The 16,448-nt window shown below is 35.2% G+C and overlaps 1 protein-coding gene across 9 annotated transcripts in view; it reads right to left on the bottom strand.

Annotated features, from left to right (window-relative positions):
* The window catches only part of LCLAT1 (lysocardiolipin acyltransferase 1), a 217,116-nt gene that overhangs the window by 142,380 nt on the left and 58,288 nt on the right, over nt 1-16,448 (bottom strand). Inside the window, exon 1 of one of the 9 annotated variants that reach the window (XM_053589207.1) lies at nt 3,946-4,137. The exons of the other annotated variants lie outside the window; for them this stretch is intronic. The gene's annotated coding sequence lies outside the window, so the exon portion shown is untranslated. Of the gene's footprint in view, nt 1-3,945; nt 4,138-16,448 lie in introns of those variants that run through there. 9 annotated transcript variants of the gene reach the window in all.

Genomic DNA, 16,448 nt, shown 5'->3' with positions numbered 1-16,448 from the left:
GCAACATCAAAAATACATTACTGGGATCTGATCAGACTAAGAAGCTTTTGTACAGCCAAGAGAACAGTAAGTAAAGCAAACAGACAACCTTCAGAATGGGAGATTTTGGAAGGTTATGCTTCCAACAAAGCATAACTAGAATCTGATAACTAGAATCAGATAACTGATTCTGATTACTAGAATCTACAGAGAACTTAAACTAACCAATAAGAAAAGAACAAATAACCCCATTTCCATGTGCGCAAGAGACTTCAACAGAAACTTCTCTGATGAAGACATGTGCCTGGCCTACAAACACATGAAAAAATGCTCATTATTACCATCTAACTCCAGTGAGACTAGCCTATATCACAAAATCCCAAGACCAGAGATGTTGGCACGGATGTGGAGAAAAGGGAACACTTTTGCACTGCTGGTGAGAATGCAAATTAATACATTCCTTTTGGAACGAGATATGGAGAGCACTTAAGAGATCTAAAAATAGATCTGCCATTCAATCCTGTAATTCCTCTACTGGGCATATACCCAGAAGACCAAAAATCACGTCATAACAAAGATATTTGTACCAGAATGTTCATGGCAGCCCAATTCATAATTGCTAAGTCATGGAAGAAACCCAGGTGCCCATCAATCCACGAATGGATTAATAAATTGTGGTATATGTACACCATGGAATATTATGCAGCCTTAAAGAAAGATGGAGACTTTACCTCTTTCATGTTTACATGGATGGAGCTGGAACATATTCTTCTTAGTAAAGTATCTCAAGAATGGCAGAAAAAGTACCCAATGTACTCAGCCCTACTATGAGACTAATTTAGGGTTTTCACATGAAAGCTATAACCCAGTTACAACCTAAAAATAGGGGGAAGGGGGAAAGGGAGGAGAGGGAGGGGGGAGGTAGGTAGAGGGAAGGGGATTCGTGGGATTACACCAGCGGTGCATCTTACAAGGGTATATGTGAAACTTGGTAAATGGTCTGTGAAGCTAGTGAATGATGTCCCATGATCATATCAATGTACACAGCTATGATTTAATTTAAAAAAAGCTCATTATTAATCATCAGAGAAATGCAAATCAAAACCACTTTGAGATATCATCTAACTCCAGTAAGATAAGCCCAGATCACAAAATCCCAAAACTACAGATGTTGGCGTGGATGCAGAGAGAAGGGAACACTTCTACACTGCTGGTGGGAATGCAAGCTAATACGACCTTTTTGGAAAGAAGTTTAGAGAACACTCAAGGAACTAAAAGTAGACCTACTATTCGATCCTGCAATTCCTCTACTAGGTATATATCAAAAATTTTACAACAAAGACATTTGCACCAAAATGTTTATTGCAGCCCAATTCATAATTGCCAAGACATGGAAACAGCCCAGGTGCCCATTGACCCATGAATGGATTAACAAACTGTGGTATTTGTACACCATGGAATACTATGCAGCCATAAAAAGATGGAGACTTCACATCTTTTATGTTTACCTGGATGGAGTTGGAATATATTCTTCTTAGTAAAGTATCTCAAGAATGGGGGAAAAAAGTATCCAATGTACTCAATACTACTATGAAATCAATATATAATCACCTACATATTCATATGAATGCAAAACATAACTATAGTCCAGAAAGTAACAGAGAAGAGGAGAGAAGGGGGAGGGAGGACACGGGAGGAGGCAGGGTATTTGGGGGGACCTCACCTAATGTACATGATGTAATAGTACATTTCAAACTATTAAGAAATGAGTATAATTGTGATGGATGTGTTACTTAGTTCAATGTAAACATTTCACATTGTATATCAAAGCAGTACACTGAACCCCATAAATGCATCAATGTACAAAGTTATGATTTAATAAAAAATAATAATTAAAAAAAAAGAAAAAGAATTCAACAGTAGCCTAAAATGACCTACTGCTGGAAACAAATTTTAGAGAAGTTCTTAATTCCCAGGAAACTATGCTGTATTTAATTTTCATTCATGAAACAAGTTTATCAAGTATATAGGCAATGAGATAGAACCAAAGATAAATAATACATAGTCATTATCCATAAAATAAGTTGAGAAGTCAAAAAACCTACAAAGTACTGAAGAAAAGGTAGAAATAAGAGATTACTTATATATTTATAATAGATCAAAATGTTATTATATTTCTTTGTATTAGGTTTTAATTTTTAAATATTTGAGATGTCTCAATATTTAATAACTCACAACATGAAAGAGTCAATTTTTGATTCAAAGCATTTCTGACTAATTCCATCAACCATGAAATTCTGTTTGAATGTTACAAATGTTATTAAAAAAAACCCTTTTCCTGGCTCATTTAAAAGACAATGATTGTGTTATGGTTCATATATAAAAGTATACTTTGTACAAATAACGGTTAGTATCTGGAACACCTGCTTTGCTATAAAAGCATTATTTCTGGAACTCCTTTTTTCTCAAGACTTACAAAAATCAAAGCAAACAGATGGTGAATGACACTAGGCCTTTTTCCATATCTTTTAAAGTGTTTCATATAACATGTTCTTGCCATCAGTGAATAAAAACATAAACGGACAAATTAATATGAATGCCAATAAAAATATTTCATTTGGTAATAAAAGCTCATGAGGCCTTAAAAAAGGTAACTGACACTTATAGAATTTTTAAAAATTATTTATAGGACTTACAAATGTAATTATTTGATGGACAAAAGCAAGTTTTCAGAACACGCTAATGCAATCATTAAAATATTATGAGAGACATCTCAATTTAAAAACCAAATTGCCTATATAAAGATACATCATAAAAATTCAGAGTTCAAAGAAGCTTTAGAGATAATTTAGTCTACTAGTTTGTAAACCTTTTTAGCCATAAAACCCTTTATTCAAAAATCGTACAAAGAAATCTTTATATAGAGCAAATTAAAACAGAGCAGCTCTAATTCAGTTTCCTCTTACCCCCAAATTCCTCATGTCCCCTCCGCCTTGGACCTCCCTGGTGATGTGACATGATTAGAAACCCGTGGCCCAGGCAAACCTTCATTCCCCATATAAGGCAACATGGATTCAGAGTCATTCTTGATAAAGTTTCTTTTCCTTACAACTAAAATAACTTCTCACCTAGACTGCCTGGTTTCTTTACTCTTCATATAATCTTCAGTTAATCACAAACATAATCTTATAGACACAAGGATCTTTAGTGCAGGTTAGGACTTCCCATTCTCAGTCTGGTCTCTCTCTAGCCTACTCTGCCTCTATTAAAGTTGGTTGCATTAAAACAAGCCTTTTTTTCCTTTTCAGAAATCATTAAAAGACATCGAAGGAAGATACACATTGTATAAAGCACTTTACATACAATACTCCAAGTCTGACAACCCTGCAAGGTAAATAACATTTTACAGTTGGAGAAAAGTGAGCTCAGAAACATTCAAACATTCCTAGAGTGTATAACTGGCAAGCAGCTCAGCCAGGACTTAAACTACATCCATTTAAACCCCAAAGCCTGTGCTCTTTCCAATAAACAACTTCACATTTGTGTAGTACAAATTCCAGGCTATGAAAGAATCCACAACGAAGAGAAAAACAGCCAAAATAGTATCAGAGTGACGGGGTGAAACTGCTAAAGGCATTTTCCACAGCTTGCTGATAAATGAATACTTTGTATAGTGAATCCCCAACATTTTTGGCACCAGGGACCAGTTTCATGGAAGACATCCTCATCATTTCATCCAATTGGATGCACAATCCGCTATAATTGACTGAACATGTTCCATGAAACTCAAGATAATACCAATGCTGGACCACCAATTAGAAACCATTAGCCTTTTTTGATCAATACTCAGTTTTGGACTGTGTTTCGGCACTTCATCTTTATCCTACCATTGTGCCAAATCCTTGCTATTGTCAAAAAGAATCCATTTTTCATCACAAATAACAATACAGAGTAGAAATGGTTCACCTCTACATTGTGACAGCAAAAGAAGAGCTGCAGGAAGATTCTCTTCTGACACTTGGTTCATTATCTACCCAGTTGCTTTACCTTGCCAATCGATTTCAAATGGTCCTTGAATCTTCTGGCTAGGTTGAGATGGTTTCACTTCCACTACAGTTTTCAGTTCATCATTATCCACCTTGGTCTCAGGTCACCCACGTGGCTCATTCTCAAGATTAAATCACCAAAATGGAACTTCTCAAACCATCATTGTTCATTAGCCACATCCTTTCCAAACACTTTGTTTGAGCTGTCTGCACTGTATTGGTTCCACATTGGAAATCATATTCAAAAATAATACAAAGTTTTCACTTATCCATGGTTTCACAAAAGTTGCTCTAAAAATTTTGAAAGATAATCACAACCCAAAACATGCATTTGAAAGAACAAGGATGTGCCTTCATGATAAAAAATAAAAATTAAAAGTGTCAAGGTAAAATGTCAGAGATATCAAGTGTCAAACTTAGTAGTACATAAGGAAATTGGACATTTCTTATTTAATAACCTAGTAATTATACTGCTTGTTTGACATAATAAACATTTGAGTCAAAATTGGCACATTCCATATTTGATGATCTCATTAAAATAACACAAAAAGTAATATAAAGTCTATCATTTTAAATAAAACTTTATTCTCCAAAAGATCATTACCCTTAATTAGCTGGAATCTTGATGAAAAAGGAATTCAATGTTTAGGCTCTAAAGTCAAAAATATAAAATTAAGTTATTACAAAAATTCATGTAAGTAATAAACTACAGAAGCAACATTCTAGAAGTTATAGGGGATAGCACTCCTCCAAGAAATTAAATGAGTTAGCGGAATTAAAGCATAAAGGAACTTGAACTTGTATTTACTCCAAGTACTTCTGGAAAACACCAGAATATAAGAATGTTAAGACTGGATCTTGTTGAGACTGGAAGATAAAACATAGGGCATCTTCCCTAAGAGTCAATTTTACTATATTCTGGAAATAACACTTCGTCTTCTAACACAAGCACATAGAGTAGATTATAAAATTCTCATGAAACTTACAATCTAGCAGTAGAATCAAATTCTGAAGTAAACAGTGATATTGTAAATAAGGGCAAGGAAAGTATATAACCAGATCTATGTGCTCTTCCAGGAAGGCCAAACAAGCCTCCCTTGATTAAGTAACAGTAGTGGAGCTAAAACAGAAAAGTTTTGTTTTGAACTAATATAGTCCAGTTTGGGGGTAGAGGGAAGCGAGAAGAGGGTAAGGGGAGAACGTCTGGCAGGAGGAGAGAGGGCATGAGGCAGGATCTCACCTAATGTGCACATTGTGAGGGTGTATAACATGACCCCAGAGTGAGGGCTCTTCTACAAATGGAACTTTACCCTGGAAACGAGAACAATGTAACCTAAAAATTGTACCCTTATATTAATTTGAAAAAATATAAAAATACTCAAAAAATAAATAAATAAACTGGAGAGAAGGTAAGGGTGCAAGGCAAGGGAAGGGAAATACCCAAGGGCCATTATAAGCACTACACAGAGAACTGAAATAAAGTGAAAGGGAATGATCAGTAGCTATTTTATGTGGATCATCAAGAAGGTCATCTCTAAGGTCTGAGTAACAATGCGGAGCCAGCTAAGTGTGATCCTGGGACGCAACATTCCAGACAGAGGAATTGCAATTTCTAAGATAAAATTAAAAATCACAAATTAAAAACAAAACAAAACAAAAAAAAGTTTTCTTTTGCTTTCAGCTTTTTGTGGGTGTTTGTTGGGGTTGAGCAGGCGGAGATAATGGCTAGAGAGCATAGGATGTGTAATATCTGGCACCCATGGGGCACGTAGGTGTTTGTCAGATTCAAGGAACTGAAATGAGACTCAGATTAGAGTTCGAATAATAACAATATACCACCTGCAGAGTATTAAAATAGAACCACACTCTCTTCATAACTCTAAAGAAGGATGCTATGCTTTTAGTTAACACCAATCCACTGCACTTACATATCACACATAACATACAGTTTACAAATCACTTTCCTTCACACGTTCATTTAGCCCTTGTATAAGAAAGAAAAGGTAGAAATTTTACAAATGAATAAATGAGTGTGTGCTACAAAGGCAGAAAATGGAAGCCCTGGAGATATGTTTGAACCTACTGTCTGGATATCCTCTGGCAACAAGCCCACACATCCACCACCTAGGCACTACCCAGAAGAAAGACTCCAAGAAAGCCCACGGAGAGGCTGCTCCCTGACAGGAACAGAGTCAGGGGTTAAGTGTGTTGGCACTATCCCACAGGCTTAAACAAATCTTGAAAGAACTGATCCCAATGTATTATCCATACCTCGACAGCAACCAACAAGTCAAGAATAACACACAGCTACCTCGTTTAAAAATGAAAAATGATTTCATAGAGATTTTTAGAAAACCAAGAAGGCAAAGAAGTTCTATGCCTAGTGAATGCTTAGCGTACCTCCCTGAGAAGGTAAAACCAAGGCCCATCTAATACCCTTCCTCTGCAGTTTCACTCCCACCCTTACTTTCTTTATCTATGAAATGAGAAGATTTGGTCTAGGTTTTTGGTTCTCTCTTTTTTTTTTTTCCCCTGCAGTTTTTGGCTGGGGCCAGGTTTGAACCTGCCACCTCCTGTATATGGGGCCAGCGCCCTACTCCTTGAGCCACAGGCGCCACCTAGGTTGTCGGTTCTCAATGAAACATCACGACATTCTAAAGGTATTTTTAAAATTTGCTGGGGTGTCTTCCTCCCCTACCCTGTGTTTCATTACTTATTTTTAAAATAGATTTAGGAGATACAAGTGGTTTTCTGACACATGGATGAATTATACAATGGTGAAATCAGGACTTTGAGTGTATCCATCACTTGATTACTGTATACTGTAATGAACAGGTAATTTTTGACTCCTCCCCCACAACATTTCCCCTTCTGAATCTCCAAAGTCTATCATGCCATCTGCATGACCATATATATCGCTTAGCTCTCATTTATAAGTGAATACATGTGGTATTTGATTTTCCATTCCTGAAATACTTCATTTAGGAAAATGGTCTCCAGTTCTATCCAAGTTGCTGCAAAAGACATTTCATTTTTTATGATTGAGTAGCATTCCATGCTATAAATGTCCATTTTTTAAAATCTACGCATCCGCATTGATGGACACTTAGGTTGACTCTGTATGTTGGCAATTGTGAACTATGTTGCAATAAACATCTGAGTGCATGTGTCTTTTTAATATAATGATGTCTTCTCCTTTGGGTAAATAACCCAACAGTGGGATTGCTGGATTAAATGCTAAGTCTACTTTGAGTTCTTTGAGAAATACCCATACATAAGAGGTTGTACTCATTTTTATTTCTACCAACAGTGTATAAAGCTTCCTTTTTCACCATATCCATGCCAACATGTTATTTCCTTTTTAATAATAGCCATTCTGACAGGGCTATTGTGGACACTCATTACGGTTTTAAGTTGCACCTCCCTTAGGATTAGCAATGTTGAGCATTTTTTTATGTTTTTTTTTTTTTTTGCCATTTGTATATCTTCTGTTGAAAAATGTCTGTTAATGTCTTTTGCCCACTTTTTAATGTGATTATTTTTTTCTTACTGGTCTGAGTGCCTTGTAGATTCTGGATATAAGCCCTTTGTCACATATAGTTTGAGAATGTTTTTCTCCCATTCTTTAAGAGGTCACAAACTCATCCTAGAAAAAGTGATATCTTCCTCATTGCTGAATATCACTAAGGTCACCTTTGAAGTACTCTCCTTGGGAAGCTATGCCCTAAACTCAGCACCTAGTCCACCCTTCAGAACAATTTTGGCACTATTTTTCTGGAGTGACAATGAGAGCTGTCTTATTACTCTTGAGGCCCCAAATGTCATCAAAATGTCTTCCTTTCAATATTTCCTTTTTCTTTGAGTAAAGGAAAAAGTCACTGGAGGCCAGATCAGGGGTGTAGGGAGTGTTCCAATATACTTTTTTCTGGCTAAAAGCTCCCTCATAAGACTGGGCCATGTGATCTCTTTGCTTTTATTCATCATTAAGCTCCTTTGGGACCATTTTTACACATACCTTTCTGGTGCCAAGATTATCATTTAAGATTTTCCTATTTCTCTATCAATGTTTACTTGGTCTGCTATGCTTCTCACAAGCTGACTTTTGACACACACCTCAACAATGCTATGTCAGTTCTGGTCGTTAGTGGATGCCCTGATCTCAATTCATCAGTGACGCTTTTTCTCCCCTCAGAAAAATGTTTAATCCATTTGTACACTGCCATTTCTTCATGGCATTATCTCTCTCCATAAACTTAGACTAAAATGTCTCTGATTTCACTTCCATTCTTGCCAAGTTTATTAAGAAATTTCATGTTTGTTGCTCTAAATCAAGGTCCAACAGTCTCGTGACAGCACACAAAAACATGCAAGAATAATGAACGCCACTCAGCAAGATACTGCTACACACTGACATGAACACAGTTGTTGAGACACTGACATACCAAGGTTATGAGACCTAGTTTGTACAATGCCACTGTAAGTGCATAATCACAAGTTCACAAACTGAATTGTCAGACCTCATACGTTGTCTATTTACTCTAGGATTATTTCTTTTGCTATACAAAAACTTTTAGTTTTAGTCCCATTTATTAATTTTTGTTTTTGCTGTTGGGGTCTTAGTCATAATTCTTTGCCTTTTTCTAAGTTTTCTTCTAGAATTTTTATGGAGCCAGGTAGTTCATTTTTGTACATGGTGAGAGAGAAGGATCCAGCTTCATTCTTCTGCATGTGGCAGTCCAGTTTTCCCAGCATCATTTATTGAATGGGTAGGCATCCTTCCCCAGTGTATGTTTTTGTGTCTCTGCTTTGTCAAATATCAGTTTTTTATAGGTATATAGTTTTATTTCTGGGTTTTGTTTGTTTCTTGTTTCTGTTTTATTGATAAATGTGTCTACTTTTATACCAATACCATGCTGACTGGATTCCTATAGACTTGTGGTATAATTTGAAGCCAGGTAATATGATGCCTCCAGATTTGTTTTCCTTAGGACTGTTTAGGCTATTCAGGCTCTTTTATGTTTCCATATAAAATTTAGAATTGTTTTATCTAATACTGTGAAAACTAACATTGGCATTTTGATGGAAATTACATTGAATTTATAAATTGCTTTGGGCAGAATAGACACTTACAGTAGTGATTCTTCCAATCCATGAGTACAAGATGTTTTTCTATTTGTTTGTATCATCAATGATTTCTTTCATCAGTGTTTTGTAGTTCTTGTTGGGGCTATTTCTTGCTTTTTAAAAATTATTTATTTTTTGCCTTCTAGCATAATTATACCTTGTATTTTATTTTAAATTATTTTTCCTGGCCAGGCACAGTGCCTCATGCCTATAATCCTGCACTCTAGGAGGGCAAGGTAGGTGGATCACCTGAACTCAGGAGTTCAAGACCAGCCTGAGCAAGAGTGAGATCCAGTCTCTACTAAAAATAGAAAAACTAGCAAGGGTTATAGTGGGGAACTGTATTCCCAGCTACTCAAGAGGCTGAGATAAGAGGATTGCTTGATCCCAGGAATTTGAGGTTGCTGTGAGCTATGACACCTTGGCATTCTACCCAAGGCAACCAAGTGAGACTCTTGTCTTAAAAAAAATAAATTAATTAAATAAAATTATTTTTCCTTTTCTTTCTCCTTCATATTACAATTACAGAATTATATTGATTCATTTTAATTACAGGGGTAAAAATTTTCATTGACTAGGAATTTCATCTCAGGACATTTAGGAAAGTATAAGAAATATTTATTATCAAAGAGGGGCTTTGGGTTAGATAGTTAAGAATACATAGACTAGACAATCTCAAAGGTTCTTTCCAGTTCTTTAATTCACTGATTCTATGAATATTTTTAAACACAAATAATGAGACAAAGAACACTGATAAAGAGTGTACATGATGATTTGTGGGCAAGAACAAAAATTTCATTAATAAATCTGCTTCTGTACTTGATTAAATAATTAAATTTATAGGAAAGCAATTATATCCTACTGCCTAAAATGTTATATATGAGAACACTGTGTACTTTACTTTTACGAATAGATAAAAATGTCGAAAAGAAAATCGATTTTATAATAGGGACTTATAAACACAAGTTCAAAAGGAAGCACTGGCATTGGCAAATACTCAGCCCATATATCTGAAAATCATTTTTTAAATCACATTTTAAGAAATGATCATAATGTGAAATGAGCCCTGAATCATTAAGATAAAGTTAAACAGACTTAGTATACTTTTCTCCACTCTGAAACAGAGAAATTGGTAATGCATTTCCAGAAAAAGAATGATCAAAAATTGGGCGGTGCCTGTGGCTCAGTCGGTAAGGCGCCGGCCCCATATACCCAGGGTGGCGGGTTCAAACCTGGCCCCGGCTGAACTGCAACCAAAAAAATAGCTGGGCGTTGTGGCGGGCGCCTGTAGTCCCAGCTACTTGGGAGGCTGAGGCAAGAGAATCGCTTAAGCCCAGGAGTTGGAGGTTGCTGTGAGCTGTGTGATGCCATGGCACTCTACCGAGGGCCATAAAGTGAGACTGTCTCTACAATAAATAAATAAATAAACAGTAGAAAAAGAATGATCAAAAATTATTAAAATAGAAAGATGATGCTTTCAGAATCAATTTTTCCATGGAGGGAGGAGAAGGACCAGAAATAAAGAAGACATGATATCCCTTACCAAACCATTAGTATTAAAAGTTACTGTAAACTATATTATCCAGGCTATTTATCTATATCTCTCTATATATTCATATTTATAGGTTTATATTTTTATATATCTTAACACTTAATTATCCTAACTTGAAGGGTAGATATTATTAACCACATTTACTTATTAGGAACATGCAGTTAAAAGACATTAAATAACAGAAATTTACAGGTACCAGACCATGTGGAACAAAATCTTTCAAAAAAAAAGCCCAAGAATGAGGGGAAATAAAAGTGGTCAAAATTACACAAACTTGGCTCTCAAGAAAAGTTCACCTAAACTTTACCTAGTCACTTAATATTATGTGTGAAACTTATTTTTTAAATACCTGATGCCTCTATGTGCTAAGCACTTCCATGTACTTTACCTAATTTGATACTTCTATATTTTATCTTATTTGATATCATATTTAAGATATTTATCAGATTTGATAGTCTCCATTAACCTAGCCCACAAATAAAGAAACGAAAAACGCTGGTATCAATTTGTGGTGTTTTGAAAAAAATTTAAAAATGAAACAAAATCAAAATAGAAATAAAAGACAGACCGGTTCTTGCCAGGGGTTAGGGAGAGAATTTGAGAGCACAAGACCAGCACAAGGAGTTTTCTGAAGTAAAAGAACTGTTCTGTATCTTGATTATGGTGATGATTACACAAATCTACACGTATACACATTTACATTCAAAGATGTACACCCAAAAAAGTCACTTAAAGAAAGTTTAACTGCATTTCCTTAACAACATGATCTAGAACATGCTTAATATAGAATATTTCTCCTGGACTACATTTTATTTCAATGCCACAGTCACAAAGTATGCTTTTAACTAATGAAATATAATAAAATGACTTCACAGAAACACCTTAGTCTTTTGATAATTCAGTTTTTAGGTGCATTCTAATGAAACAGAAACAATTTTTCCTTTTTTTAAACATCAACAAGTTCTATTGATACAACATTTAAAAATCCAAGTTATTACAAAGCCATATTTTACAAAAGTTACTGCCTTCCAAATTTTTTCATGAGTTGCACACAGAAAAGCCTACGTTAAGTAATGAGAAAGTCTATATTAAGCCTTTACTCAAAATCACTCCAAGCTCAGGAAGGAGGGAGAGAAAATTTACTATCTAACTTCCATAATGTTCCAGACATTACTGCATTCTCTCAAACAGCCTTACTTCACTAGACATTCTCACCCTCCCCCCCACCCCCAGGAGGGAAGTATCTCTCCAATTTTACAAAGAAAAAACATGAGGTTCAGCAGGTTAACTATAGTCAACAGTTCTGGGCTAATAAGGCAGTGGAGCCAAGATAAGCCAGAGCTTTAAAAATAAGAGCAAATTTTAGTGTGCCCTGTAAGTAACAGTATAAATTTATAGTATGTAGAAATTTATAAATGAAATTCAGTCAGTGAAAAATACTGATTTGTCATCTCCAAAAATAGATGACTGTCAAGTATTTGCTATGTAATATAAAATTCTTCCAACCACAAAGTTTGAGATTACCCTACAAAGCCAATTTCATGCACTGGATTTTATTAGTAACAAAGAAAGCAAGCTCCTCAGTATTTCTTATTACCAAGAACCAAAAATATCTAGCATTTTAAGTCAATAACATAACTTACTGGTGTTGTCCATCACATAAGCAGTAACTCAAGGGTAAAGTATCATATAACCATCTCACCCCACCCTTAAACTTTTTTTATTAAATCATAGTGTGTACATTAATGCATATTATGGGGTGGTTTTATATACAATTGGAAATACTTTCATCAAACTGGTTAACATAGCCTTCACCTCATTTTCTTAGTTATTGCGTTAAGACGTTTATATTCTACAATTAGTACAATTAACACGTACCCTTGTAAAATGCACCATAGGTGTGGCCCCACCAATTACTCTCCCTCCCCCCATCCACCCCCTTCCCTCCCCCTCCTTTTTCCCCTTCACTTTGGGCTGTAGTTTGGTTATAGCTTTCATATGGAAGTGTGGGTGCTTATAAATTGGTTTCATATTAGGGCTGAATACATTGGATACTTTTTCTTCCATTCTTGAGATACTTTGCTAAGAAGAATATGTTCCAGCTCCACCCATAGAAACATAAAGAGGTAAAGTCTCCATCATTTTTAAGGCTGCATAATATTCCATGGTGTACATATACCACAATTTATTAATCCATTTGTGGATCAATGGGCACGTGGGCTTCTTCCGCAACTTAGCAATTATGAATTGGGCTGTAATAAAAATTCTCATGCAAATATCTTTGTTATAAAGTGATTTTTGGCCTTCTGGATATATACCTAGTAGAGAAATTGCAGAATTGAATGGCAGGTCTACTTTTAGATCCCTAAGTGATCTCCAAACTTCTTTCCAAAAGGAACATATTAGTTTGCATTCCCACCAGCAATGCAGAAGTGTTCCCTTTTCTCCACATCCATGCCAACGATGGTTATGGGATTTTGTGATGTGGGCTAATCTAAATGGAGTTAGATGATATCTCAAAGTAGTTTTGATTTGCATTTCTCTGATGACTAAGGATGATAAGCATTTTTTCATGTGTCTGTAGGCCATGTGCCTGTCTTCTTCAGAGAAGTTTCTATTCAAGTCCCGTGCCCACACTGAGATGGGATTATTTGTTCTTTTCTTGCTAATACATTTGAGTTCTCTGTGGATTCCAGTTATTAAACCTTTGTTGGAGACATAACCTGCAAATATCTTCTCCCATTCTGAGGGGTGTCTGCTTGCTTTACGTACTGTGTTCTTGGCTGGGCAGAAGCTTTTTAGTTTGATCAGATCCCAGTAATGTATTTTTGGTGTTGCTTCAATTGTCCAGGGGGTCTTCCTCATAAAATATTCTCCCAGGCCGATTTCTTCAAGTGTTTTCCCTACACTTTCTTCTAGTATTTATGGAGTCCAAATTACTACTTCTAGAATTCAAGGTCTTCTATAGTCTGGCCCCAAATTAATTTCTGAAATTTTCTCTGACTACTCAGCTTCACACCATAGGTGAATTCCTGTGTGTACCTCCTTATGTCTAAGTGTTGGCTCCTATGCCCCCTCAACTCCACTTAAGAAAATTCAGTGCAGCTTCATTCTCTCCTCCTGCAGTAACACTTCCCAAACTACCAGCTCAAAATAGTTTCCTGCTGTCCCCATAACTCCTATAAGACTCATGTACCCATTCATAATATATATTGTGTTATTTTACTGAATTAATATTTATCTCATTATTTCTTCATGTGTGCCTTATTTCTACAGGTCAAAGATCTATAACCTCAATCTTGCATTATCTACCGCACCTCACACTTACTGGATAGCCATAAAATACATATATTTTTAAATTTTAGGTTTATGTATTAAGATGGTACTTAAATATAAGTGCTAGTGCACATGATATAAGTATCTAATGCATATTCAATCTAGACATTAGTTTCCCTTTCAAAGTAAAAATATTCATACTACACATTCATCTTTTTTGCAATTAAAGCTTCCAAACAAAGAAGCTGGTACTTTCTTTTTATACCACTTATTTAAATTATAAAGTTTACTGGTTATTGTTTGGCCATATACATTTCTCTCTGAAAGTCCAGGCATACTCTCTATACCTAACATAAAAAAAATTATGGAATACTACCACAAATGCAATTAACAGGCTAACATTAATGCATAAACAACCAACCAAGTGGTAACTATAAGAAAAAAAAATCATTCACTCTTAAAAAATTTAAAAATAAATCTATAAGCAAAATATAAATAAAGGTGGTCTTTAAATTCTAGTGGGTTATCCATGCACGTACTATCATATTAAATCATAAGATTCAACTATATAGCAAATCACAAGGTCACCTAGCTTACCAAGGGAATACAATAATGGTTAATAACACGGGTTCTGCAGCTAAACCATATAAACTTGAGCTAACTACCACTTACTATACTATCTATGGAGCTCTAAAAGTAACTTAGCCTCCAGTAGTAATAACAGTCCCTGTCTCACAGTATTACTATTAGTATTAAGTGAATTAATATATGTAAAGTGCCTAGTATACAGTAACTTGTCGATAAACAGACATGACACAAATATATCTATTGTCCCAATTAATTCATTTTATCAAACATGTACTTCATTCATGGCCAAATAAATGATAGTATATTGACAGATGTTCACCAGATATGTATTGTTTTCCCTACCTATTTCACTAGATAGATTTCTCATTCTTAGAAATCACACCTTGTCTCTCATTTAGGAACCCTTACAACAATGCTGCCCAACAGAAAGTTAGTGTGACCCACATAATTTTAATTCATCTAGTGACCACATAAAAAATAATACACTTGGGTGGCGCCTGCGGCTCAAAAGGGTAGGCCCACACCAGAGGTGGTGGGTTCAAACTCAGCCCCAGCCAAAAACCGCAAAAAAATTACACTTAAACCAGTATGTCCGTAATGTTTCCATTTCAACATGTAATCTGAGTTATTAACAAAACAGTTTACATCTATTTTTTCATAGTAGGTTTTTGAAATCTAGTGTGTAATTTACACTTATGGCATATCCCAATTCACACTCACCACATACAATCAGTGGCATGAGTCTAATGGATACCACATTCAACAGAATGTCTTAAGACACTTCTGCACACAGGAATATGTGCTACATACTGATGACTCCTAGATTAAAACTATAAAATTTCCATGCTGTATTAAAATAAATTTGTTGAAAACATGTAATAGGAATAATTCAAGCAGCAAAGTGGGGGTGGGGTTGGGGGAGCGCAGCAGGGGGGAAGCACTAGGCCCTGAGTGGCAAAGCTTCTCCCTCATTGGGGGAAAAAAGAAATTCAGATACACTAAAATGAGTTCAAAATCTTAGACTTCTCTAATAGGAAGCACTTTAAGGGCCTAGTTTCTTCAAACTCTTTATAGATGAAGAACCCCAGAAAATTAAAGTAACTGAGTAAATATCAGTTACCAGGAAAATCTATTTTTTGAGTCCTAGGCCCTCCTATAATAAAACTTACTCTTCCCGGAAACCAGGCTAGCCCTAAATCAGCTGAAACCTGTGTCAAGACTATCCAGATTAGATTCCAGCTCGGTCACTTAATTGTGAAAGTGCCAACTTGTTATTTCTACAGTTGTAAAAACAGAGGTGATAACAGCAGTTCCTATACATCGAAGAGTTGTAAAAATCACGTAAGTTAATATGTTTCATATATATATGTATGTATATCTGTGAGTGTGAGTTAATATATATAAAGTTATTTATATAAAGTTAATATAATATATATAAAAATCAGATAAGTTAATAAGTTTTATATATATGTATGTATATCTGTGTGTGAGTTAATATATAGTTAATATATATAATATATATAAAAATCAGATAAGTTATTAAGTTTCATATATATGTATGTTATATCTGTGTGTGTGAAAGTTAATATATATAAAGTAAATATATATATAATATATATATAAAGTAATATACATATACTTGGAACAGCAACTGGCACACAGAAAACATTGAGCAAATATTGGTAATTTCTAGTTATTGAAAGGAAACTAACATAGCTAGATTAAAATACATCTGTTTGGATTTAGATACAAATGTCACGTAGAATATAAAAGTATAACCAGTTTTTTGCAATGTTTTACGTATAATAGTATGTTGTTCACACATAAGCAGCTACAGCTGACTGGTTCTCTTCAGGCCAGACTGAGCCCACAGGATACTTCCT

Source organism: Nycticebus coucang, chromosome 4, assembly GCF_027406575.1.
Source record: "Nycticebus coucang isolate mNycCou1 chromosome 4, mNycCou1.pri, whole genome shotgun sequence".
NCBI lineage: Eukaryota > Metazoa > Chordata > Mammalia > Primates > Lorisidae > Nycticebus > Nycticebus coucang.
This window is presented reverse-complemented; position numbering and strand designations above follow the sequence as displayed.